Raw genomic sequence first — 27,755 nt, forward strand, 5'->3', positions numbered from 1 at the left:
AGATGCGCAAGAAGCGCTGAAATAATATCCGTAAATGATAAAAGTTTGCCAGTATATTTTGTGGATTACACAGCAGGGTGGCGACAAAGTTAACAAGTTTGATGTGGAATGCCCTGTAATAGCTCTTGGGCGGTGTGCCTTTTATCGCCTAGGCTCAGCAGTTTGAGCACCGCCTGCTGTCGCTTAGCGACGGCACTGCTGCTGTGCCTAGAGCTACCGACTGATGGCGCCATGCCCACGGATGGTAATTCGGAGGAGGAGGTGGAGGAGGGGTGGGAGGAGGAAGAGGTATAGTAGGCCTTTTTTAGACCTGGACCGAGGTAGGCCCCGCAATCCTCTGCGTCGGCAGTATATGACCAGCCCCAGGGTCAGACTCGGTCCCAGCCTGCACCAAGTTAAGTGTAGTAGCGTTCTTATAAGTTTGGGATATGGCGGGTGAAGGGAATGTAAACAGATGCGCAAGAAGCGCATGATGCGCATGGAGCTGGCGCTCCGCTGCCAGGCGAGCTTTCGCCAATCCAAGCCCCTGTCTCTAGGCTACTCCCCAAACAGCACTCCTAAGAACCTTTTGTATAAGATCAAGTGTAGTAGCGTTCTTATAAGTTTGGGATATGGCGGGTGAGGGGAATGTAAACAGATGCGCAAGAAGCGCATGATGCGCATGGAGCTGGCGCTCCGCTGCCAGGCGAGCTTTCGCCAATCCAAGCCCCTGTCTCTAGGCCACTCCCCAAACAGCACTTCTAAGAACCTTTTGTATAAGATCAAGTGTAGTAGCGTTCTTATAAGTTTGGGATATGGCGGGTGAGGGGAATGTAAACAGATGCGCAAGAAGCGCATGATGCGCATGGAGCTGGCGCTCCGCTGCCAGGCGAGCTTTCGCCAATCCAAGCCCCTGTCTCTAGGCTACTCCCCAAACAGCACTTCTAAGAACCTTTTGTATAAGATCAAGTGTAGTAGCGTTCTTATAAGTTTAGGATATGGCGGGTGAGGGGAATGTAAACAGATGCGCAAGAAGCGCTGAAATAATATCCGTAAATGGTAAAAGTTTGCCAGTGTATTTTGTGGATAACACAGCAGGGTGGCGACAAGGTTAACAACTTTGATGTGGAATCCATGAAAACAACCCAAATTTCGGCCTGACACACCTCGTTTGATAAAGGGACGATGTATGGAGGCAGCTATATAAACGACTTTTGGAGGTAGCAATGGAGACAACGTGTGGAGGCTGCTATGGAGACAATTCAATTTGGATAGTGCCTGTATGTGGCAGTCCAAAAAAGTTTTCAAACCAGAGGAGCAGGTAGGTGGCCCTCCAGAAAAATGGAATAGATTGAGTGCCTGTATGTGGCAGTCCAAAAAAGTTTTCAAACCAGAGGAGCAGGTAGGTGGCCCTCCAGAAAAATGGAATAGATTGAGTGCCTGTATGTGGCAGTCCAAAAAAGTTTTCAAACCAGAGGAGCAGGTAGGTGGCCCTCCAGAAAAATGGAATAGATTGAGTGCCTGTATGTGGCAGTCCAAAAAAGTTTTCAAACCAGAGGAGCAGGTAGGTGGTCCTCCAGAAAAATTGAATAGATTGAGTGCCTGTATGTGGCACTCCCAAAAATTGTTGAAAACAGAGGACCGGGTCGGTGGCCCTCCAGAAAAATTACATCCATAAAGTACTATAGCTAGAGCCAGTGGGCCCTGTCAAAAAATAGCCAGTTTCCTCTGCTTTACTGTACAAAGAGGAGGAGAAGGAGGAAAATGAGGAGGAGGAGGAGTGGATAAATTATTCAGGTTGAGCTTCCTTCACCTGGTGGAGATTGGAAATTATGAGAAATCCAGGCTTTATTCATTTTGATAAGCGTCAGCCTGTCAGCGCTGTCAGTCGACAGGCGTGTACGCTTATCGGTGATGATGCCACCAGCTGCACTGAAAACCCGCTCGGACAAGACGCTAGCGGCAGGGCGGGCAAGAACCTCCAAGGCGTACAGCGCCAGTTCGTGCCACATGTCCAGCTTTGAAACCCAGTAGTTGTAGGGAGCTGTGTGATCATTTAGGACGATGGTATGGTCAGCTACGTACTCCCTCACCATCTTTCTGTAAAGATCAGCCCTACTCTGCCGAGACTGGGGACAGGTGACAGTGTCTTGCTGGGGTGACATAAAGCTGGCAAAAGCCTTGTAAAGCGTACCCTTGCCAGTGCTGGACAAGCTGCCTGCTCGCCTACTCTCCCTCGCTACTTGTCCCGCAGAACTACGCACTCTGCCGCTAGCGCTGTCAGAAGGGAAATACTGTTTCAGCTTGTGCACCAGGGCCTGCTGGTATTCATGCATTCTCACACTCCTTTCCTCTCCAGGGATGAGAGTGGAAAGATTTTGCTTGTACCGTGGGTCCAGGAGAGTGAACACCCAGTAATCGGTGCTGGAATAAATTCTTTGAACGCGAGGGTCACGGGATAGGCAGCCTAGCATGAAATCTGCCATATGCGCCAGAGTCCCAACTCTCAAGAATTCACTCCCCTCACTGGCCTGACTGTCCATCTCCTCCTCCTCCAACTCCTCCAACTCCTCTTCTTCTGCCCATACACGCTGAACAGTGAAGGTCTGAGCAATGGTCCCCTCTTGTGTCTCGCCAACATTCTCGTCCTCTTCCTCCTCATCCTCCTCCACCTCCTCCGATATGCGCTGAGAAACAGACCTAAGGGTGCTTTGGCTATCAACAAGGGAATCTTCTTCCCCCGTCTCTTGTGAGGAGCGCAAAGCTTCCGACTTCATGCTGACCAGAGAGTTTTTCAACAGGCCAAGCAGCGGGATGGTGAGGCTGATGATGGCGGCATCGCCACTGACCATCTGTGTTGACTCCTCAAAGTTACTCAGCACCTGACAGATATCAGACATCCACGTCCACTCCTCATTGTAGACTTGAGGAAGCTGACTGACCTGACTACCAGTTCTGGTGGAAGTTGACATCTGGCAGTCTACAATCGCTCGGCGCTGCTGGTAAACTCTGGATAACATGGTCAGTGTTGAATTCCACCTCGTGGGCACGTCGCACAACAGTCGGTGAGCGGGCAGTTGGAGGCGGCGCTGCGCTGCCCTGAGAGTGGCAGCATCTGTGCTGGACTTCCTGAAATGCGCACAGATGCGGCGCACCTTCGTGAGCAAATCAGACAGATTGGGGTATGTCTTGAGGAAACGCTGAACTATCAGATTTAACACATGGGCCAGGCATGGCACATGTGTCAGTCTGCCGAGTTGCAGAGCCGCCACCAGGTTACGGCCGTTGTCACACACAACCATGCCTGGCTTCAGGTTCAGCGGTGCCAGCCACAGATCAGTCTGCGCCGTGATGCCCTGTAATAGTTCTTGGGCGGTGTGCCTTTTATCGCCTAGGCTCAGCAGTTTCAGCACCGCCTGCTGTCGCTTAGCGACGGCACTGCTGCTGTGCCTAGAGCTAGCGACTGATGGCGCCATGCCCACGGATGGTCGTTCGGAGGAGGAGGTGGAGGAGGGGTGGGAGGAGGAGGAGGCATAGTAGGCCTGAAACACCTGGACCGAGGTAGGCCCCGCAATCCTCGGCGTCGGCAGTATATGACCAGCCGCAGGGTCAGACTCGGTCCCAGCCTCCACCAAGTTAACCCAATGTGCCGTCAGCGATATATAGTGGCCCTGCCCGGCAGCACTCGTCCACGTGTCCGTGGTCAGGTGGACCTTGTCAGAAACGGCGTTGGTCAGGGCACGGATTATGTTGTCTGACACGTGCTGGTGCAGGGCTGGGACGGCACATCGGGAAAAGTAGTGGCGGCTGGGGACCGAATACCGAGGGGCGGCCGCCGCCATGAGGCTGCGAAAGGCCTCGGTCTCTACTAGCCTATAGGGCAGCATCTCCAGGCTTAGCAATCTTGAGATGTGCACATTAAGGGCTTGGGCGTGCGGGTGGGTTGCACTATATTTGCGTTTCCGCTCCAGCGTCTGGGGTATGGAGAGCTGAACGCTGGTGGATGCTGTGGAGGATCGTGGAGGCGACGATGGGGTTTTTGTGGCAGGGTCCTGGGCAGGGGGCTGACTATCAGCTGACACAGGGGAAGGAGCAGTGGTGTGCACGGCCGGAGGTGAACGCGCTTGTTGCCACTGAGTGGGGTGTTTAGCATTCATATGCCTGCGCATACTGGTGGTAGTTAAGCTATTAGTGGTGGAACCCCTGCTGATCCTGGTTTGGCAAATTTGGCACACCACAGTCCGTCGGTCATCCGGTGTTTCCTTAAAGAACCTCCAGACTTCTGAAAATCTAGCCCTCGCCGCAGGAGCCCTCGCCACGGGAGCTTCACTAGTTGACACATTTGGCGCTGATGCACCAGCTCTGGCCCTGCCTCTCCGTCTGGCCCCACCACTGCCTCTTCCAACCTGTTCTGGTCGAGGACTCTCCTCCGTCTCAGAAGCACTGTGTTCACCCGGCCTCTCAACCCAGCTTGGGTCTGTCACCTCATCATCCTCCGATCCCTCAGTCTGCTCCCCCCTCGGACTTCCTGCCCTGACAACAACTTCCCCACTGTCTGACAACCGTGTCTCATCATCGTCGGACACCTCTTTACACACTTCTTCCACTACGTCAAGAAGGTCATCATCACCCACAGACTGCGACTGGTGGAAAACCTGGGCATCGGAAAATTGCTCAGCAGCAGCAGGACAAGTGGTTTGTGACTGTGGGAAGGGTCCAGAAAACAGTTCCTCAGAGTATGCCGGTTCAAATGGCAAATTTTGCTGGGAGGGGGCAGACTGGGGGGGAGGAGGCTGAGGTGCAGGAGCTGGAGGAGTGCCGATTTCGGTGACATGGGTGGACTGCGTGGAAGACTGACTGGTGGACAAATTGCTCGAAGCATTGTCGGCAATCCACGACATCACCTGTTCGCACTGTTCTGGCCTCAACAGTGCTCTACCACGAGTCCCAGTAACTTCAGACATGAACCTAGGGAGTGTAGCTCTGCGGCGTTCCCCTGCTCCTTCATCATCAGCAGGTGGTGTCTCACCCCGCCCAGGACCACGGCCTCTGACCCCTGCAGTAGTTGGACGCCCACGTCCCCGCCCTCGTCCTCTACCCCTAGCCCTCGGGTTAAACATTTTGAAAATGAGAGTTATAACTTTAATTTTTTTTTTAACGTTTTTTTGTTTTTGTTTTTTTTTATTTGTGTGTTTTTTAGTTTTTAAAACCAAACGATGCTATCCTATTGCTATGGCTATTTTCTAGCCAAGTAAAAAAGCACACTGCTATGCCAGATGAGATGACGCTGAGTTATGAAAAAAATAAACGTAAAATAAAAAAGGAAATGGCAGACTGTGCCTAATTGAAATCCAACCCCGGGCCCTAATAAATTTTCCCACTTCGGTCTTTGCGATGGATATGTGCGTCACTAAGCGCAAAACACAGTGGTCGCAAGTCTCACTCCAAATTGCTCACAATTTGCTAGTAGATGCACTGCAACAACTACAGCCACCAGCAGATCAACCAGAAATCAAATATATGTAACGCTATTGTAGACGTAAGTAAGCCTTTTGGATTCTCCTATGGCTATTTTCTAGCCAAGTATGAAAGCACACTACTATGCCAGATGAGATGACGCTGAGTTATGAAAAAAATAAACGTAAAATAAAAAAGGAAATGGCAGACTGTGCCTAATTGAAATACAACCCCGGGCCCTAATAAATTTTCCCACTTCGGTCTTTGCGATGGATATGTGCGTCACTAAGCGCAAAACACAGTGGTCGCAAGTCTCACTCCAAATTGCTCACAATTTGCTAGTAGATGCACTGCAACAACTACAGCCACCAGCAGATCAACCAGAAATCAAATATATGTAACGCTATTGTAGACGTAAGTAAGCCTTTTGGATTCTCCTATGGCTATTTTCTAGCCAAGTATGAAAGCACACTACTATGCCAGATGAGATGACGCTGAGTTATGAAAAAAATAAACGTAAAATAAAAAAGGAAATGGCAGACTGTGCCTAATTGAAATCCAACCCCGGGCCCTAATAAATTTTCCCACTTCGGTCTTTGCGATGGATATGTGCGTCACTAAGCGCAAAACACAGTGGTCGCAAGTCTCACTCCAAATTGCTCACAATTTGCTAGTAGATGCACTGCAACAACTACAGCCACCAGCAGATCAACCAGAAATCAAATATATGTAACGCTATTGTAGACGTAAGTAAGCCTTTTGGATTCTCCTATGGCTATTTTCTAGCCAAGTATGAAAGCACACTACTATGCCAGATGAGATGACGCTGAGTTATGAAAAAAATAAACGTAAAATAAAAAAGGAAATGGCAGACTGTGCCTAATTGAAATACAACCCCGGGCCCTAATAAATTTTCCCACTTCGGTCTTTGCGATGGATATGTGCGTCACTAAGCGCAAAACACAGTGGTCGCAAGTCTCACTCCAAATTGCTCACAATTTGCTAGTAGATGCACTGCAACAACTACAGCCACCAGCAGATCAACCAGAAATCAAATATATGTAACGCTATTGTAGACGTAAGTAAGCCTTTTGGATTCTCCTATGGCTATTTTCTAGCCAAGTATGAAAGCACACTACTATGCCAGATGAGATGACGCTGAGTTATGAAAAAAATAAACGTAAAATAAAAAAGGAAATGGCAGACTGTGCCTAATTGAAATACAACCCCGGGCCCTAATAAATTTTCCCACTTCGGTCTTTGCGATGGATATGTGCGTCACTAAGCGCAAAACACAGTGGTCGCAAGTCTCACTCCAAATTGCTCACAATTTGCTAGTAGATGCACTGCAACAACTACAGCCACCAGCAGATCAACCAGAAATCAAATATATGTAACGCTATTGTAGACGTAAGTAAGCCTTTTGGATTCTCCTATGGCTATTTTCTAGCCAAGTATGAAAGCACACTACTATGCCAGATGAGATGACGCTGAGTTATGAAAAAATAAATGTAAAATAAAAAGAAACTGCCAGACTGTGCCTAATTGAAATCAAACCCCTAATAAATTTTCCCACTTTGGTGTTTGAGGTGGATATGTGTGTCACTAAGAGCTAAACACAACGGTAGCAAGTCCCCCTGCTAATTCCTCACAATATGGTACTAGCTGCACTACTAGTGCCAGCAAGCCCAGCCACAAGCAAATAAAAAAAAAAGGATAACGTTATTGTAGCCCTAAGAAGGGCTGTTGGGTTGTTGTAGAATCACTCCTGCCTAACAGTAAGCTAATAGAACACCCTAACGCTTTCCCTGACCAGCAGCAGCTCTCTCCCTAGCGGCATCCAGACAGAGAATGATCCGAGCAGCGCGGGCAGCGGCTAGTCTATCCCAGGGTCACCTGATCTGGCCAGCCAACCACTGCTATCGACGTGTGAGGGTACCACGTCATGCTGGGTGGAGTGCAGAGTCTCCTGGCTTGTGATTGGCTCTGTTTCTGGCCGCCAAAAAGCAAAACGGCGGGAGCTGCCATTTTCTTGAGTAGGCGAAATACTCGTATGTTCGCTCATCTCTAGTTACATCCAAAACCTTACATTGGTAAGTAGTAACATGTTACCATGTTAGGAAATCACTTGATGCTACTTACCAGATGCAGGTGTTGGGTTCTGCCCCTGTTTACACAACCTCAGGTTCTCTAATTGTTAATAAATTCCACTGCGTGAGCTCAAAGAAATCACATCAAGACAGAAGTATGGTATGATATCTCCCTCTGTGGAGCAGCGATGTAAGGCTAGGCAGATGTGAGATGCTTTATTTGCATTACAAAGGATTATACAGAAACTTTCAGTCGGGCAGGACCTGGGCTTGGTTAGTTAGGAATAAAGAAGTAATGTCCTTAGTTCATTGGTTAGTAAATTATCACATGGGCATCGCAGAAACAAAAGATGTCTCTTTCCCTGGAAAAGGTAGTATCGTAAACCAGCCCAGGGGTCTCACATTCTTCTCTGCACAGGAGTGGATTATCTTCATCCACAGTTGAGCGTCCTCTTAGTTTCAGCATTTAGCAAGCATAGAAAAATAAAAGCATTTTTATTAATTATAGAGAAATATTTCACACAGGCATTTAGGCCTAAACGTGTTAGAGGTCAGAAAGAAATCCTGGTTGCGCTTGAGATGCGCTTCAAAACGCAACTCAGGTGCATCTTGTGAACTCGCTGACACAATGGGGCAGATTTACTTACCCAGTCCAGTCGAGATCCAGCGGCGCGTTCTCCGATGCTGATTCAGGTTCTGCCGGGATTCACTAAGGTTGTGCGCCCGATGTCCACCAGGTGTCGCTGCTGCGCTGAAGTCCGCCGGAGTTCACCTCCTACGTCTCGGTGTATATGAGTGCTATTTTGTTTTTAAATTCCGCAGCTTATCCAAATCCGTCAGGTTTTCCGACGACCACGCCCCCCGATTTCTGTTGCTTGAAAGCCGGCGCCACAATCCCGGGGCACAATCCAATCGCGTGCGCCAAAATCCCAGGGCAATTCGGCGCAAAACGTAAATATTCGGGAAACCCGGTGGAAAAACGCAATTCGGACCCTTAGTAAATGAGCCCCAGTATGTGCTTTGCCTCTGCTAATTTCAATCATTAATAATAAAGCTTTTGTAATGTGTTTCAAAACACAATGCAAGCACATAATTTCAGCACGGCCTAAATATCTACATCAAATATTCCCGTGTAGCAGTAGGTGGGCCCCCAGAATCAATTTCACTGGTGGGCCTTCCGGTCCATCACTGCATACAGTTCTGCTGCTACTAGCAACATACACAAAGGCATGGTTACACATCTCTCCGGGGATGTACAAATGGGCAGCATGGTGGCTCAGTGGTTAGCACTGCAGATCTGCAGCGCTGGGGACCTGGGTGCAACATCTGCAGAGAGTTTTATGTTATCTCCGTGTTTGCGTGGGTTTCCTCCGTGTCCTCCGGTTTCCTCCCACACTCCAAAACATACTGGTAGGTTGATTAGATTGTGAGCCCCATGGGGACCGGGAATGATTTCCAGCACTGCGTAATCTGTGCGTGCTATATATATAAAGGAATTATTATTATTATTAACGGATTCCTGTAATAAAAGTTTACTTTTTGTCTACATTTTTGTCAGGACACGTCAACCAAATCCCTTTACAATATATACAGGTGGGTTTATATATGATTTAGTTTTTCTCCTTTTTGCTACATTTTTTTAAATTCTATTTTCTAAGTTTTATTTAAGAGAAAGTATAAAGAATGTGAGCGCTGGAGGGAGATTTGCGGCATAAAAGCTTCTGTAATCAAAGAAAGAACAAGTTGATCCTCGTCCAACCTGAGGAAATGAATGTTTCTGCGCCTGTTTTGGGACAATTGTAACCGCAGAACATAAAATCTATCTATCGCCATTCATCTTCCCTTCTGTTTAGCGCATTCGAGAAATGCGAAGCCATTGAGAGGTTGTGTCTCATATCTGCTGATGAGGGGCCACCGAGGAGCCTCTGTACCAGTGGTAATCCATTTTACAGTCACACTAGAAAATATCAAAGCCGTTCTGAATCATATTCTCCATAATAGGATTATCCAACACGCTTCTTACGGAGGTGAGGCGCGGCCGCCATCGCTCTGTTTAGAGTAAGTAGCTGTTTCCTTTTTACTCTTTTATGGTAAATTGAATTCTGAATAGTATCCCCAGAATATAGTTTAGTTCTTACTTTGAATACGGCAATTTGGGAAACTCGGGTTCAGATCTTCACTTCAAAGGAACCAATGATTGTTTGTAGGTTTTGTGAAAAGGATTTACTTATCTGTCATCCCTTACATTATAAAGAGTCCAAACATATCCGGCATATCTTCTTCTTCGCGGACACTTTAGACCCTTCCTTTATCCCCAAGCTCATTACCATAGCAACAATAAAAATGAAAGTCCCTTTCACAAGGAGCAGATTGACTATTAACTCTATGGGAGGAAAACTTGGAGGGCCGTTCGGTTATCAGATAAGACATTGAACAGTATGAAAAATGTACCCCTCTACTCTTTTCTATGCTGGTCAGACTTGGTGGGTTGTTGAGCCATTGACCTCAGGCAGCCGCCCACACTGTGATCTACTATAAATGGTGACCATTGGGCTTATTTATTGTACACTGGCACAAAATGCCGGCAGGGCCGGCACCAGCGCTGGGTATACCTGGGCAAGTGCCGGGGCCCAGAGCTGCTGGGGTCGGCCTTATAGGGCTGGATAAATTTATGGGGGTGAGGGGGGCTATATCTAATGAATTCATAGGGTGTGAGGGGTGCTTGTATAAAATAACCAAGAGGGGGCTGTTTGATAAGTGTCCTGTTCACTTAGTGAATATTTTAGGGAACAGGAGACTGTTTTAGTTTCAGAATTTTTTATTCGGCCACGTGATTTCTCTGCAAAGGGGCCCACTGAGGTTCTGTCACCCAGGGGCCTACTGCGACCTGAAGCAGCCCTTGCTGGATGGATTTATAATTACACAACGGGCTCCAGATAAATCCTCTGGGAGTCAGCGCTGCACTGAGCCTTCGGGGCATTTCTACACCTGAACTGGCCTTTTGAACTCTATAAGTATTCTACCAGAGTACCAACGATAGAATGTCCAATAGGTAAGAGGGTACCTGGGTTCATTGCTAGGGAATGATGGAGACTGAACCCCTACAGTTATTTTATCTGGTGGACCAAGTAGCTCCAGCTCAACACTGATCCTTTCCATCCTCGCAAGGAAGAACTTGTTTGTGTCCCTTTATCATCTTGGACTCCGACCCTTTAGCATGTGCTACATCGGCCCCAGATCAGTCTCCTGCAACAGCCCCTCCACCTCTTTCCTGTTTCATCATACTTAAAATTGGCTACATAAAGAATATGCCCGGGAACAAACATTTATCCGAGCCATAAATTTCAGAGTCTGAAATAGAAATGTAAATCATTAGTTACAAATTTTTCCGACTCTTCCATTTACTGCCATTATATATTCTCATAAGCATCGGCTAAAGGCTAAGGCTCCGTGCCTGATATTATTAACCTCTACCTTACTCCAGCAGAATGATGACAGACAATCGCAGGCCGCACAATCCCCAACCAATCTAATATTATAACATGGAGCCTGACCTCTCTCCCTGTAAATGAGATAACAGGGGATTATGAATGATTGCACCCGGGAAGTTTTCATTACCATTGTGGTACCAGGCATTTCTTATAACCTGAACCCAGACGTTTTATAATTTGGGTTTCAATAATTCAGCAGGTAGTTAGCTCAGGCAGAAATCTTCAGTTTTTTCCCAATACTTAGATTCATGTTGATGCTGTAACTGGGGCATAGAGATTTTTGAAGAACTACGGTAATTGGACTCCATAACCTTCAGAGGTTCGGAAAGTGTTGACGTCACTTCGTTCTATGTGTGACCTCTCGGCCAAGGATTACATCTGAATTAAAAAGCTTTGAGTTAAAAACTCCAAACTACTTCGTACAATAGTCTTCTAGGGTTGTCCAATAGAAGTTGGAACTAAAGATATAGAACAGGAACTATAAGCCGGTGGGTGGTTGATCTACTCAAAGAGGAGGTCTTCTTAGAAGTTTCGCCAATTCATCTCGTCCAACGCTGCCATTTTCTGGGTCGCTTTGGCGTCAATTTGTCCTGGCACACAGTAGTGTATACACATGAACATGCGACCAATTACTGGCAGCAGTCTACACAATGGAGGTCACAACATCAGGGCTAAACATGATGAGATTGGAAGAAGAACCTGTAGAACCAACAAATCTCATCCAATGCTGCCATTTTCTGGGTCACCTTGATGTCTATTTGTCCTGGCACACAGTAGTGTATACACATGAACATGTGGCCAATTACTGGTAGCAGTCTACACAATGGAGGTCACAACATCAGGGCTAAACATGAAGAGATCGGAAGAAGAACCAGTAGAACCAACAATTACTGTTTTTAAGGGCTCGACAGCACCTTTAATACCAGTGAAGAACCTGGAGTCATCCTCATTTTTTGTATTTTCAGAAATTGTCATGTCCAGAGTAATATTGTTAGAACTTTGTGAGCTCAAAGAGTTTGGGTATTTCTATAAAAAGCTGCTTTATGTATGTACTGAGATACACGCAGCAAAAATAGAACAATCAATTCTTTTCCTTGTGTGTTCTATAAACCACTGGAACGTCTGAACATTCTGGTCCCTCCGGGAGCTTCATCAGGTGTTCACCTGAGCTAGACGCATCCTATACTGCACAAATCATCTGATTATTGTGTGCTCGTTCCTTACTGTAGTCATCTAAAGCTTAAAGAGGAAATCTGTCTATGACTTTAAAAGAAAAGCATGATTTTTTGTGTGTGTAGACCAGAAGTTTACAAACTTTGTCTGTCAAAGGAGCTGCTGTCCTCGTGGACTCCTATCCTGAGTCCCTCACTGTTAGCTTCCATCTCCATGTCATTTGCTTGTGGCTCCTAGGTTCTGAGGTGCTCTTGCTAAGTCCAAAAGTTTTAAAGGACCTGTGCCGGTTCCTAATGTGTCCCCCTTTAATTAGCAAACAGCTTTCCTGGTTATAAAGGACACCTTTACCTTCCTTGTGTCCTGTGAATAGATGTGCTGTACTGAACCTTTATCTGAATTCCTGTCTTTGACCCCATCTCCATACTATGACTCTTAGGCTACATTCACATGGACGTATGAAAACGTCCGTATCCGTACCGTACTGTACCGTTTTTTTTTACGGATTACATACGGCCACATTCATTTCAATGGACAATACGTCTGACCATTTATATTGCTGTTGTTAACTCCGTTCCGTACCGTACCGTACACTGGCCGTATAAAAATATAGAGCATGTCCTATTTTCTCCCGTATTTCAGTTCCGTATGCCCTAGAAGTCTATGGGGACGTATAAAATACGGGTTACATACGTGCTGCGTACGGATGAAAAACGTCACGTATATACGGCCCGTAAATACGGGATTGGAGAAATCATACGGTCGTGTGAATGTAGCCTTAGGCTACATTCACACTGCCGTTGCCCGCCCGTACCGTACCGTAGCGGGCAACGGCAGTGTACGGGGAGAGGAGGAGGAGGTGAGCGCAGCTCACCCCCGCCCCTCTCCATAGCAACCTATAGCGCACGGCCCCGTATTACGGGAAAAGATAGGACATGTCCTATCTTTTTCCCGGGTACGGAACGGTACGGTGCCGCACGTGTGCTGCACCGTACCGCTCCCGTAGGGTGCCGTGCGCTCATAGGAGTGTATGGGGGACGTATATCGGCCGTATATACGTCGGCCGTATATACGTCCCCCATACGTTCGTGTGAATGTAGCCTAAGTCTGATCTTTGACCATGTATTTTGTTTGGTGATGATCTAGTCTTGACCTGACACAGATCCATATCTGCCTGACGCAGTTATTATATTATGTATAAAGAATTTCTTAAAGGTTTTGTATTGTAGAAAATCCCAATTTGGGGATTTATCCTACTCACCTTGTTCAAACTTAATTAGACTGGGAAGAGTCAGACCTTCAGGCTAGGGAATAGTTCCTATACACTGGGTAGGAATATCGGGCCATAGCACCACTGACTATAGCAGAGGACCTCGGAAGGTTTCCAAATGTTGTCTTGATAGGTTGTCCTTCTGAAATTAATGAAAACGTTTCAGCTAGTTGACCTTGGGAGGCCATCCACCTTCCCTCTACCAACTTTTCCTGAAGTGGGTTTCACTGGGGTTCTCTTTTGATTGTAACTATTTGCTACCTGCCTTGACCTTCAGTTTTGGCACTGGATGCTGCCTGACCTTTGTCTGCCTAAACCGGGACTGTCTGACATTTGGTGCTTCACATTAGTGGCTTCTACAGCTGTATTCTACAATGTGACTACTCCAAGACCCAGCAACCTGTGTCTCAATGTTGTGAGGAACACTGTGGGTCTACATCCCCATACTTGTTGTAGACAGTAAAAGGTAGAATCAACACTGTAGCAGGCAAAGTCATTCTTGAAAACTCCCCATTTAAGGTAATGATTTGGGGAAGGGCATTTCCTGCTTCTGCATTATTGTGTGCCGTAGGTCCATAAAGACATGGCTAAGTGATGAATTTGGCATGGAGGAACTCAAGTGACTACAAAAAGCCCTGACCTTGACTACTACAAGCACTTTTGGGATGAGTTGGATCACTCATACCCAGCTTGACCTTCCCCCTCACCATCAGTACCAGTCCTCCGAATTGCCCTTGTCGGCTAAATGGCATTAGCTCTCATAGACACTACAATCTAAAAGTTTGTGAAAGCCTTTCCATTGTGTAGAGTGAGGCTGTTACATCATCTTGTGGTATTTAAAAATATATGGACTACCGTAAATTTTGTTTAAAAAATGATAGGAATTATCTTTCCATAAAATATGTTTCTAAGAAGTTATTGGGCAAAATATGACGGTTTAAATGCAGTAATGCAAAAATGCCATGTTCTGAACGTCTAATATAAAACCTCATGGAATAAAATTAAAATAATGAAAAAAGAAAAGAATTTTGAGTCGTTCTTCTGCATTTGTGAAAGGCGGTTTAGCTAGATCAGTGATGGCGAACCTTTTGGAGACAGAATGCCCAAGCTACAACCCAAAGCCACTTATGTTGCAAAATGCCAACATGACAATTTAAAAGTAACTTATTGATCCCTGCTGTATCACAGGTTTTAATCGTATTGACCTCCTGAGTTCACCAATACAATGGAAAGATGATGAAGAAATTTGGATTGTAGCTTCCCTCCAGGATCTCCTGAAGATGAAGAATCAGGGGACCCAGAGCAAGAGCTCCAATGACAATCCATCTCTATCCACACCTTCTTGCTCCTCCTGTAGCCAAGGATGTTGCTTGAGCATGGCATGTCTTGGGCTGTATTGGACCACAGGGGAAAGCCTTGAGTTCTATCTGGGTGCCTTGAGTTCTTCCTGGGTGCCCACAGAAAATCTTTGAGTGCCACCTCTGGCATAGAACCAGTCTGCCCTATGGTTGAGTGCCATAGGTTCGTCACCACTGAGCTAGATGATTTTGGGAGGCCAACCACCTTCCCTCTGAGGTCTCTGGATGGTCAGCAGTAGAGATGAGTGGTGAGTGGACCTGAACTTTAGGTTCATGCAAATAGGCATGGCTCTCATTGGCTAGGTGGACACACCTGGCCAATCACAGCCATGCCTAGTTGCTAGGGGCATAAAACTGCCTGATCTGCAGCTCATCAAGCAACATGTCCGGGTTAGGCTGCACTACCAAACGGTACTTCCCTTTACTTCTGTTCAAGGTCTGGGAGCTCTTCTTTGGCTTAAAAGTCCAACTTTTCCTGAACTGGTTGTCACTTTGACAAACTGGGGCACATTCACTAAGGGTCCGCTGACCGCATTTCCATCGGGTTTCCCGACTTTTTCCATTTTGCGCCACATTTAAACAGGGTTTTTTTGTGCACGCAAACAAATTTTGCGCAATCGCGTCGGCTTTCACGTGACACAAATCGGGTGGCGGGTTTCAGACGATCCGACGGATTCGGACAGCGTGCGGGATTTAACATTTCAAATTGTGTCTCAAGACATGACTTACATGCACCGGGAAGAAGATGGTGAACTCCGGTGGACCTGACCGGGGAAGTGACACATGCAGGATATCGGGCGCACAATCTTAGTGAATCGCGGCAGCTCCGAATCCTCGTCGGGGAACGCACCTCGGGGATCGCGACGGGACCGGGTACGTAAAATGTGCCCCAATGTCCATGAATTAATTGAAAATCAAATGTCGTTGACCTCAGATGGTCGTCCATAACTTTTCATAAAACTCTGGAACTTGATTGATTTAGACTTCTGATTTCTATAAAGTAACATTTTTCAAACATAATTTGAATGTACAATTTTTTTTTTCAATTTGCTGGATATTAAGACACAGGTTTCACAAAGAACTCTGCTGCAACTCGACCTCATCCAGTCAATTTTCTCCAGTACAATCCTGAACGTTTTAGCTTTTGGGTGTAACGTGACCTTTTTTTTCTTCCCGCCGCAATCTGGATGACATTTTTTCCGTAGAAAAAGCCTCGCGACAGGTGTCCCATTTTTTACATTTGATTTGATTTTTAAAAGCGGAAAAAAAAAAAATCTTCCCTGGATGTCCGCCTCACTTGGCTAATATACCTGAGCTCTATGTTCCCGCTCTGATTGTAATTTTTTTTTTTCTTCTCATTCTGGGCGAGACTGGCAGTTTCCCAAAATTACCTTTTGCTTTATTTTTTTTTTCCGACATTAGCCAAAGCACCTTTCCGTCCATTACGGGGAATGATTTATTAAAAAGCGTCGCTTTTCTCCTGCAATACCCTGTGTCAGCCGAATCGTCAAGAAACCGCCAAAAAAACACCCCGAAATGTCTGCGGAATCCAATTATATCTGACATTTAATAAAATTATGATTAGGGTTCTGTTCGTAATAGAAAAAAACTGAGTAATTTATTCCTATGTGCATTTTTGTTTTGTTTTGTGACTTATATTTTTTTATTATAATTTTTTTTTTTAAATAATAAAAGCCAGACTGGGGGGGAAGAAAAAAGCAATAAAGTCAGCGTTATCCCCCTCCTCGAGCTGCGGCGCCCACAAAACCTTCGGGCCAATTATAATCCAACGTGGAAAATGCCGGCTGTGGAGATTTTATTTGAACAGCACAGAAAAAAATAATGCAGAATCAAATGAAGATGAAATGTGTCTGTGGCGTCTTCTTGGTAACGGCTCTGGACGGCTGTCAGGCATCCTGTCATCATCATCTTTAATATTTCGTGATTTTGAGGGGTTGGAAAATAATTGCATGTGCCGCTTGATACGCAGATAGCAGGAGATCTGTCACCTCTGTGATGAAGGACTCATGGATACGTCTCCATAATCCACATGCAGGAAAGTCTACGGGTTCCTCCAGACATCGCTCATCTCTCACATTACAGGTTTATTTTTGGCTTTTGTAATTTTTCCCAAAAAGTCCTGAACGGTCCTTGCTATAGGCAGTGTGCAGGCGCAGTCAGAAACGCCTCACGCCATATCACTTCATAGACCGCAGCGCCCCCTCCAAGACCCCTACACAAACCCTTAAAGTCTAGTCATAGCTTTCCCCTAAGTCTAGTATGCTCGGAAGGGAATATAGTGATAGTTCTGTTGCAGGTGGCTTATAGGTAGCAGCAGCATTTTGGAGGAGAGCTTATTTGCATATCTTTACCCAGGGTGCATTGCTTGTAAGTCTACATGCACACTGCCGTTGCCCGCCGCACCGTAGCACGGCGAGCATACGGCAGCGCGCGAGGAGAGGAGGAGGAGGTGAGCGCAGCTCACCCCCGCCCCTCTCCATAGGAACATATGGGCCACGGCGAGGTAATACGGGAAAAGATAGGACATGTCCTATCTTTTCCCGGGCTATGGAGCGGTACGATGCCCCGTACGATGCCATGAGCCCATAGCAGTGTATGGGGGATGTACACTCACCGGCCACTTTATTAGGTACACCTGTCCAACTGCTCGTTAACACTTAATTTCTAATCAGCCAATCACATGGCGGCAACTCAGTGCATTTAGGCATGTAGACATGGTCAAGACAATCTCTTGCAGTTCAAACCGAGCGTCAGTATGGGGAAGAAAGGTGATTTGGTGCCTTTGAACGTGGCATGGTTGTTGGTGCCAGAAGGGCTGGTCTGAGTATTTCAGAAACTGCTGATCTACTGGGATTTTCACGCACAACCATCTCTAGGGTTTACAGAGAATGGCCCGAAAAAGAAAAAACATCCAATGAGCGGCAGTTCTGTGGGCGGAAATGCCTTGTTGATGCCAGAGGTCAGAGGAGAATGGGCAGACTGGTTCGAGCTGATAGAAAGGCAACAGTGACTCAAATTGCCACCCGTTACAACCAAGGTAGGCAGAAGAGCATCTCTGAATGCACAGTACGTCGAACTTTGAGGCAGATGGGCTACAGCAGCAGAAGACCACACCGGGTGCCACTCCTTTCAGCTAAGAACAGGAAACTGAGGCTACAATTTGCACAAGCTCATCGAAATTGGACAGTAGAAGATTGGAAAAACGTTGTCTGGTCTGATGAGTCTCGATTTCTGCTGCGACATTCGGATGGAGAGTCAGAATTTGGCGTCAACAACATGAAAGCATGGACCCATCCTGCCTTGTATCAGCGGTTCAGGCTGGTGGTGGTGGTGTCATGGTGTGGGGAATATTTTCTTGGCACTCTTTGGGCCCCTTGGTACAACGCCACAGCCTACCTGAGTATTGTTGCTGACCATGTCCATCCCTTTATGAGCACAATGTACCCTGTAACATCTGATGGCTACTTTCAGCAGGATAATGCGCCATGGCATAAAGCTGGAATCATCTCAGACTGGTTTCTTGAACATGACAATGAGGTCACTGGACACAAATGGCCTCCACAGTCACCAGATCTCAATCCAATAGAGCATCTTTGGGATGTGGTGGAACGGGAGATTCGCATCATGGATGTGCAGCCGACAAATCTGCGGCAACTGTGTGATGCCATCATGTCAATATGGACCAAAATCTCTGAGGAGCTTCCAGCACCTTGTTGTATCTATGCCACGAAGAATTGAGGCAGTTCTGAAGGCAAAAGGGGGTCCAACCCGTTACTAGCATGGTGTACCTAATAAAGTGGCCGGTGAGTGTATATCGGCCGTATATATGTCCCCCATACATGTGTGTGAATGTAGCCTAAGGCTCACAAGACATGCTAATAAATTATCCACTTGGTTCTTATAATATAGAAAGAAAGAAAGAAGATATGAGATAGATAGATAGATATATTATAAATTGACATAACATAAATAGATTGATATATAGTTGATCAATAGATATGAGATTGATTGTCATATACAATATCAATAGATGAGATTGATGGATATGAGATAGATAGATAAATATGAGATAGATAGACACATATGTGATAGATGGATATGAGATAGATAGATAGATAGATAGATAGATAGATAGATATGAGATAGATAGATAGATAAATATGAGATGGATAGATATGAGATAGATAGATAGGAGATAGATAGATATGAGATAGATAGATAGATAGATAGATAGATATGAGATAGATATGAGATAGTTAGATAGATGGGAGATAGATATGAGATAGATAGATAGATATGAGATAGATATGAGATAGATATGAGATAGATAGATCGATATGAGATAGATAGATAGATATGAGAGAGATATGAGATAGATATGAGATAGATGAATAGATAGATATGAGATAGATATGAGATAGATGGATAGATAGATATGAGATAGATATGAGATAGATATGAGATAGATGGATAGATAGATATGAGAGAGATATGAGATAGATATGAGATAGATGGATAGATAGATATGAGATAAATACATATGAGATACAGACTACAAAAATCCACATCAGCACAGCCAAAAACATCAAAGAGAAATATCAGGGTGCACGCCAACGTGACGAAAATCCATATGTATATAAAAAAGAAAGAAATGGCAGCAGAGAAATGCAACTTCACTATATTGGAGTGTTGCCATTTCTTTCTTATACATATATGAGATAGATAGATATGAGATAGATAGATATGAGATAGATATGAGATAGATATGAGATAGATAGATATGAGATAGATATGAGATAGATATGAGATAGATAGATATGAGATAGATATGAAATAGATAGATATGAGATAGATAGATATGTTAGATAGATAGATATGAGATAGATAGATAGATAGATATGAGATAGATATGAGATAGATATGAGATAGATATGAGATAGATAGATAGATAGATAGATAGATATGAGATAGATATGAGATAGATATGAGATAGATAGATATGAGATAGATAGATATGAGATAGATAGATAGGAGATAGATAGATATGAGATAGATATGAGATAGATGGATATGAGATAGATAGATAGATAGATATGAGATAGATAGATAGATATGAGATAGATAGATAGATAGATAGATAGATAGGAGATAGATAGGTATGAGATAGATATGAGATAGATGGATATGAGATAGATAGATAGATATGAGATAGATAGATAGATAGATAGATAAGTCCAAAAAAATAGGCAGCACTCCAAGGTTGTAGTCAAATATTGCCATGGAATAAAGCTTCACCCTCACGTTTTTGCCACGGAACTCACGGCTTTGCACCACCTTACCATTTAAACCAGTAGTGCTGCTCCGGATTTTTCTTTATAGATAGATAGATAGATAAATAGATAGATAGATATGAGATAGATAGATAGATAGATAGATAGATAGATATGAGATAGATAAATGGATATGAGATAGATAGATAGATATGAGATAGATATGAGATAGATAGATAGGAGATAGATAGATATGAGATAGATATATAGATAGATAGATAGGAGATAGATAGATAGGAGATAGATAGATATGAGATAGATAGATATGAGATAGATAAATGGATATGAGATAGATAGATAGATATGAGATAGATAGATAGATAGATAGATAGATAGATAGATATGAGATAGATATGAGATAGATAGATATGAGATAGATAGATAGGAGATAGATAGATATGAGATAGATATGAGATAGATGGATATGAGATAGATAGATAGATAGATAGATAGATAGATAGATAGGAGATAGATAGATAGATAGATAGATATGAGATAGATATGAGATAGATAGATAGATATGAGATAGATAGATAGATAGATAGATAGATAGGAGATAGATAGGTATGAGATAGATATGAGATAGATGGATATGAGATAGATAGATAGATATGAGATAGATAGATAGATAGATAAGTCCAAAAAATAGGCAGCACTCCAAGGTTGTAGTCAAATATTGCCATGGAATAAAGCTTCACCCTCACGTTTTTGCCACGGACCTCACGGCTTTGCACCACCTTACCATTTAAACCAGTAGTGCTGCTCCGGATTTTTCTTTATAGATAGATAGATAGATAAATAGATAGATAGATATGAGATAGATAGATAGATAGATAGATATGAGATAGATAGATAGATATGAGATAGATAGATAGATAGATAGATAGATATGAGATAGATAGATATGAGATAGATAGATAGGTAGATAGATAGGAGATAGATAGATATGAGATAGATAGATAGATATGAGATAGATAGATAGATAGATATGAGATAGATAGATAGGTAGATAGATAGGAGATAGATAGATATGAGATAGATAGATAGATAGATAGATAGATAGGAGATAGATAGATAGGAGATAGATATATAGATATGAGATAGATAGATAGATAGATAGGAGATAGATAGATAGGAGATAGATAGATATGTGATAGATATGAGATAGATATGATAGATAGATAGGAGATAGATAGATAGATAGATATGATAGATAGATAGATATGAGATAGATAGATAGATAGATAGATATGAGATAGATAGATAGATAGATAGATAGATAGATAGGAGATAGATAGATAGATAGATATGATAGATAGATAGATATGAGATAGATAGATAGATATGAGATAGATAGATAGATAGATAGATAGATATGAGATAGATATGAGATAGATAGATATGAGATAGATAGATATGAGATAGATAGGAGATAGATGATAGATATGAGATAGATAGGAGATATATAGATATGATAGATAGATAGATATGAGATAGATAGATAGATAGATATGAGATAGATAGATGATAGATAGATATAGGTATAGATATATCTGGGTACTTGCTGTTCTGTTCTCAGAGAGTGTATCACACATAATAGGCTTAGATACTCCAGTACAATAGCGTCAGCTATTATATTATTATCCCTTCATTCCTCAGTGTAATGGATGACAGGAGTCGCACAACCAGATATTACGTTGCCAGGAATTGATGAATAAGAAGAAGAATGCAAGAAAATCTGATGACATGTACAGAATAAGCCACATGACGAGAGCTCAGCCCAGCGCCTCGCTGGTTAAATCCTGGAGATGTGGTGGAGATGGATACGGAGGGGGCATGTTCCCGGCACGATACATGGCGATGTACAAAGTGTTGTAATTACACATGTGACCGGGTCCTGCGCTGCTATTCCTTGTGCTAATGGCATATTTCTCCTCACACATGACGATCCATCATAACGTATCATGTCACAATGAAAAATGGCGCAGGTCAGGACGCGCGCGACGCGGGAGTATGTGTAATGTATGCAGCCTTCCATCCATCTCCACATATTTCCATATCTCAGACGGGTTGTGGCCACGCACTCCACAGGCCGCACTTGTCTGCCTTCACTCTGGCTCATCTCCCCCTATACATAATATATAGTATATATCCGCATTGATGTGTCGCTATATGGAGGGGGGGGGGGGTGATGTATATTTCTTCATTCCTCCTAATATTCATCATAGAAATGACAGATGTGAAATCCATCAACCCTGCGATAATAGAGTCATGTTACATAGTAACGGATCAGGGATATAGAATCCATAAATAAAATCCTATAATGTGACACACAACGGCCTGGAATTTGTGATAATCCGCCGTCCGTAATATATCATTTGGAACGTCGAGTTTTTTTTTTCATGCCGTAAATTTTGGATGTTTTGGTGCAAATCTATTTTAATGTTACGTTACAATTGCGGTTAATATTATATATGGTATATACAGGCAGTCCCCGGGTTACGTACAAGATCAGTTCTGTAGGTTTGTTCTTAAGTTGAATTTGTATGTAAGTCGGAACTGTATATTTTATAATTGTAGTGTCTAAGTGACAATTGGATTTTTCAAAAGTTGGGTCGTCATAAGAACCAGGATTCACCAGTGATATCTGTTATAGCTGATTATTGTCGCCTAAGGCTAAAGTACAGTGAATTTCCAACATACAGTGGTCTGTTTGTAACTAGGGGTTGTCTGTAAGTCGAGTGTTCTTAAGTAGGGGACCGCCTGTAATTACCGGTATGTGTATTTTTTAAATCAAATATTAAAGAAACACTCTACAGGTGGTCCCTACTTAAGAACACCTGACTTAAAGACGATACCTAGTTACAGACGGACCCCTCTGCCCCCTGTGACCTCTGGTGACCTCTCTGGATGTTACTATAGTCCCAGTCTGCAATGATCAGCTGTAAGGTGTCTGTAGAGAAGCTTTATTGATAATCATTGGTCCCATTACAGCAAAAAATTGTGAAAATCCAATTGTCACTGGGACAAAATTAAATTTTTCCTGGATCTACAATTATAAAATATACAGTTTCGACTTACATACATATTCAACTTAAGAACAAACCTCCGGACCCTATCTTGTACGTAACTTGGGGACTGCCTGTAGTATGCAAAATAGAAGAACAGTTCTTCGGGCTGTATGTTCTGACTAGACACCTTCTCAACTGCAATATATCTGTGTTGTCTGATATCAATCCCATGCTCCCTCAGTGGAGCATCACATGGGTAGCTACAGACTGTACCATGATGTCTGCCTGCTGGGAGGACAGTGTGATTATATTTTTCTCTATATCCTTCTAGAGAGACACAGGTGGAGATGCTAGGCTGTATGCTACATTATAACTGTGTCACAGGAGCTGTTATAATCATCAGCAGTAGCTGTAATATGCTCCCATTGTGGCGAGTCTGTGTAGTGCAGTCTGTGTGTTGTTGCCTAATCAAGAGAGCTTGGTGTCTGAGACAATATGAAGGCTCATGATTCACAGGGGGTCACCATGACCTATTGTATCACATGACTAGTGATGAGTGCACCTGTTAAAATTTTGATCCCTGATGAACCCGAATTTCAAAAAACTGTTTGGTACCCGGACCAGAACCCCCATTAGTAACACCCACAGCCTGTGATGACATCGATCACAGTTGTTAAAGGAAATCTGTCACATGCCTTCTTATGACCTGGAGGCAGCCAGGGCCCAGAATACTGGAGTGGCTGGCGGTTGCGGCCTAGGGCACGCTGATGTCACGTGCTTGGTATGGGGACCGGAGGACTGTCCTACAGCCTGGCAGGTCTCCAGCAGGTGGCGTGTGCAAGAAATATGGAGGGAGAGGCTGATGTACTGGTTTCTCCCTGGGGCAACCCCTGAGTGTCTGTAAGATATGTCCCTGGGTAATGGATGGGGAAGCTCGTGGTGGTAACAGCCGTATCCAGGGATCAGACAGAGGCAACGTTGTGAAAATCAACTTACAGTTCTTTATTCAACAGCAGAAAGTAGGCAACGGCCAAACAATAACAGCTGATTTCAGCAAGCTGGTGAGCTGGTGGGAGGTAGCTGGTCCCCAGGAAAGTTACCCTCAGTCTGGTAGGAACTGCAGGCTGGGCTGGTAGGGCCAGAGCTGAGTCCAGATGGGGACCTCTGCTGTGGGGCTTAAGTCTCCTGACTTGCCCTCAGGTATCAGGCAGCAGCCTGCGGTACCTCTTCTTTTTGCACACTGGACCTACTTCTCTATCTACTGAGTGGAATCCAAGACCATGTGCTGCCACCCACCACTCTCCAATCAGCTTCCAGCATTATGCATTGTTAAATCTTGCCTTTCAAGGCAGTGGCTACAGCTGCAATTACTAAGTTCTCCAGTACTTAGAGACCTCCTAGAGAGGTGATCAGTCTCACTAACAGCTCCTGACCTGGAGAGGGCGCTATTCGCAACAACCACCTTGCCTATGCGTTGGCAGCGGTGTTGCACTTCTGAACCAAGCGCACTTATCCTGTCTTGTACAGTCTTCTTTTTGCTTCTAATAGCTTTGTTTTTTATAAACCCGACTTTTAAAATTATGCAAATGAGCCTGAGGGGCTCCTGGCTATGTCACAGAAGCTTCTTCTGGCTCTGTCGTCTGCTAAATATTCACGCTTCTGTTTGACATTTCTGTCCGCCTTCTCCATCCCTGATTGCAGGTGTGAACATTTAGCAGACGACATTGCCACAAGGGGCTTATGTGACACAGCCAGGAGCCCTTGAGGCTCATCTGCATAGTTTTGAAATATGTTTTTCTCAAAAACTAACCAATAGAAGCAAAATGAAGAAGGTGCATCCCAGCATGTAGGTGTGCTTGGTTCAGAAGCCCTGCATCCATCTAGTAGATTTTCTTTAACTCTTTAAATGCTGCTGGCAGCATTGTGAGGCATGCTGGCATCACTGCTGCAGCATGCCTCACAATTTTCGGGAGGGTCATCAGACTTTGCCAACATCAATCAAGATGTTAAAGACGGGGGAATTTTAGCCAAACTTATGAAGTTCAGGGTTAAGTCTGGGGAGTTTGGGGATTCGGTACAAACCTGAACTTTGTGGGTTGGGGCCCGCTTAACACTACATATGACATAAGTGCAACACCCTTGCCGATGCAAGGCAGAGGGGTTGTTGCGAATACGTCCCACCATGTAGCTTGCAGCCTGTGTAGGGTCTGATCAACCCCACAGCCGGTCACTACATAACACAGGGGAACACTGCAGCGGTAGAGTCTGCCTGGTAAAGCAGGAGTTAATTCTTTATGTGATGTAATACTGTATGTGTCAGCCAATCACCTGTGTTATCATATTGTATTGTAAACTGGGATGCCATTGGAGGAGGAACCACCACCTGACCAGTGGGAGTAATAAAACCCCTGGTCAGGAAATTTCTAGGGTTCAGAAGAAGAGCTCAGTCAGACCAGGGAGTCTGAACAGATCAATTGAGTCAGCACACCAGACCAGATATGACCAGTTAGTCAGAGAGCAGGAGAGCTCAGCTCCCTGCCTGAGTGGAGTGAAGAGAAAGGGATATCATCCTACCTTCAAGGGTGATATCTGAAGCAACCCAGGACAAGCTGAAGCATCCTATTAGGACACAGCTACCTCCAAGCGATCAGATTGTGGTGCAATCGCGCCGACTTTCATGCGACACAAATCGGGGGGAGGGCCGTCGGACAACTCGACTAATTCGGACTGAGCACGGGAAACTTTCAAATTGTGTTGAAAGCCAAAGCACTTACATGCACCAGGAAGAAGAAGGTGAACTCCAGGGACCTGAGCGGGGAAGCGACACATGCAGGATATCGGGCGCACGATCTTAGTGACTCGCGGCAGACTTCATCCTCGTCTCCAATCCTGTGTATATGGACACAGTACTACTACTCCTATCCTGTATATGTGAGCACAGCACAGTATTACTACTCCTATCGTGTATATAGAGGCACAGCACAGTACTACTACTCCTATCTTGTATATATGGACACAGTACTACTACTCCTATCCTGTATATGTGAGCACAGCACAGTACTACTACTCCTATCCTGTATGTATGGAACAGCACAGCACTGTTACTCCTATCCTGTAAATATGGATATAGCACAGTACTACTACTCCTATCCTGTGTATATGGATACAGCACAGTACTAGTACTACTCCTACCCTGTATATATAAGCGCAGCACAGTACTACTACTCCTATCCTGTATATTTGGACACGGCACAGTACTGCTACTCCTATCCTTTATATATGGACACAGAACAGTACTACTACTCCTATCCTGTATAAATGGGTACAGCACAGTACTACTACTCCTATCCTGTATATATGGGCACAGTACTACTACTACTCCTATCCTGTATATATGGGCACAGCACAGTACTACTACTCCTATCTTGTATATATGGATACAGCAAAGTACTACTACTCCTATCCTGTATATATGGGCACAGCACAGTACTACTCCTCCTATTCTGTATATATGGGCACAGCACAGTACTACTACTCCTATCTTGTATATATGGATACAGCAAAGTACAACTACTGCTATCCTGTATATATGAGCACAGCACAATACTACTACTCCTATCCTGTATATATGGGCACAGCACAGTACTACTACTCCTATCTTGTATATATGGATACAGCACAGTACTACTCCTCCTATTCTGTATATATGGGCACAGTACAGTACAAATACTCCTATCCTGTATATATGGGCAGAGCATAGTACTACTACTACTATCCTGTATATATTGGCACAGCACAGTACTACTACTCCTATCCTGTATATATGGATACAGCAAAGTACTACTCCTCCTATTCTGTATATATGGGCACAGCACAGTACTACTACTCCTATCTTGTGTATATGGATACAGCAAAGTACTACTCCTCCTATTCTGTATATATGGGCACAGCACAGTACTACTACTCCTATCTTGTATATATGGATACAGCAAAGTACTACTACTCCTATCCTGTATATATGAGCACAGCACAGTACTACTACTCCTATCCTGTATATATGAGCACAGCACAGTACTACTACTACTACTACTCCTATCCTGTATATATGGGCACAGCACCGTACTACTACTACTACTCCTATCCTGTATATATGGGCACAGCACAGTACTACTCCTCCTATTCTGTATATATGGGCACAGTACAGTAAAAATACTCCTATCCTGTATATATGGGCAGAGCACAGTACTACTACTACTATCCTGTATATATGGGCACAGCACAGTACTACTACTCCTATCTTGTATATATGGATACAGCAAAGTACTACTCCTCCTATTCTGTATATAAGGGCACAGCACAGTACTACTACTCCTATCTTGTATATATGGATACAGCAAAGTACTACTACTCCTATCCTGTATATATGAGCACAGCACAGTACTACTACTCCTATCCTGTATATATGAGCACAGCACAGTACTACTACTGCTACTCCTATCCTGTATATATGGGCACAGCACAGTACTACTACTCCTATCTTGTATATATGGATACAGCAAAGTACTACTACTGCTATCC

At 44.2% G+C, this 27,755-nt stretch overlaps 1 protein-coding gene across 1 annotated transcript in view; it reads left to right on the top strand.

The window, feature by feature from the left end:
- Positions 1-27,755, top strand: part of SAMD12 (sterile alpha motif domain containing 12) — a 365,638-nt gene that overhangs the window by 210,143 nt on the left and 127,740 nt on the right. The gene's annotated exons all lie outside the window — the stretch shown is intronic.

This window comes from Engystomops pustulosus, chromosome 5, assembly GCF_040894005.1.
Source record: "Engystomops pustulosus chromosome 5, aEngPut4.maternal, whole genome shotgun sequence".
Classification (NCBI taxonomy): domain Eukaryota; kingdom Metazoa; phylum Chordata; class Amphibia; order Anura; family Leptodactylidae; genus Engystomops; species Engystomops pustulosus.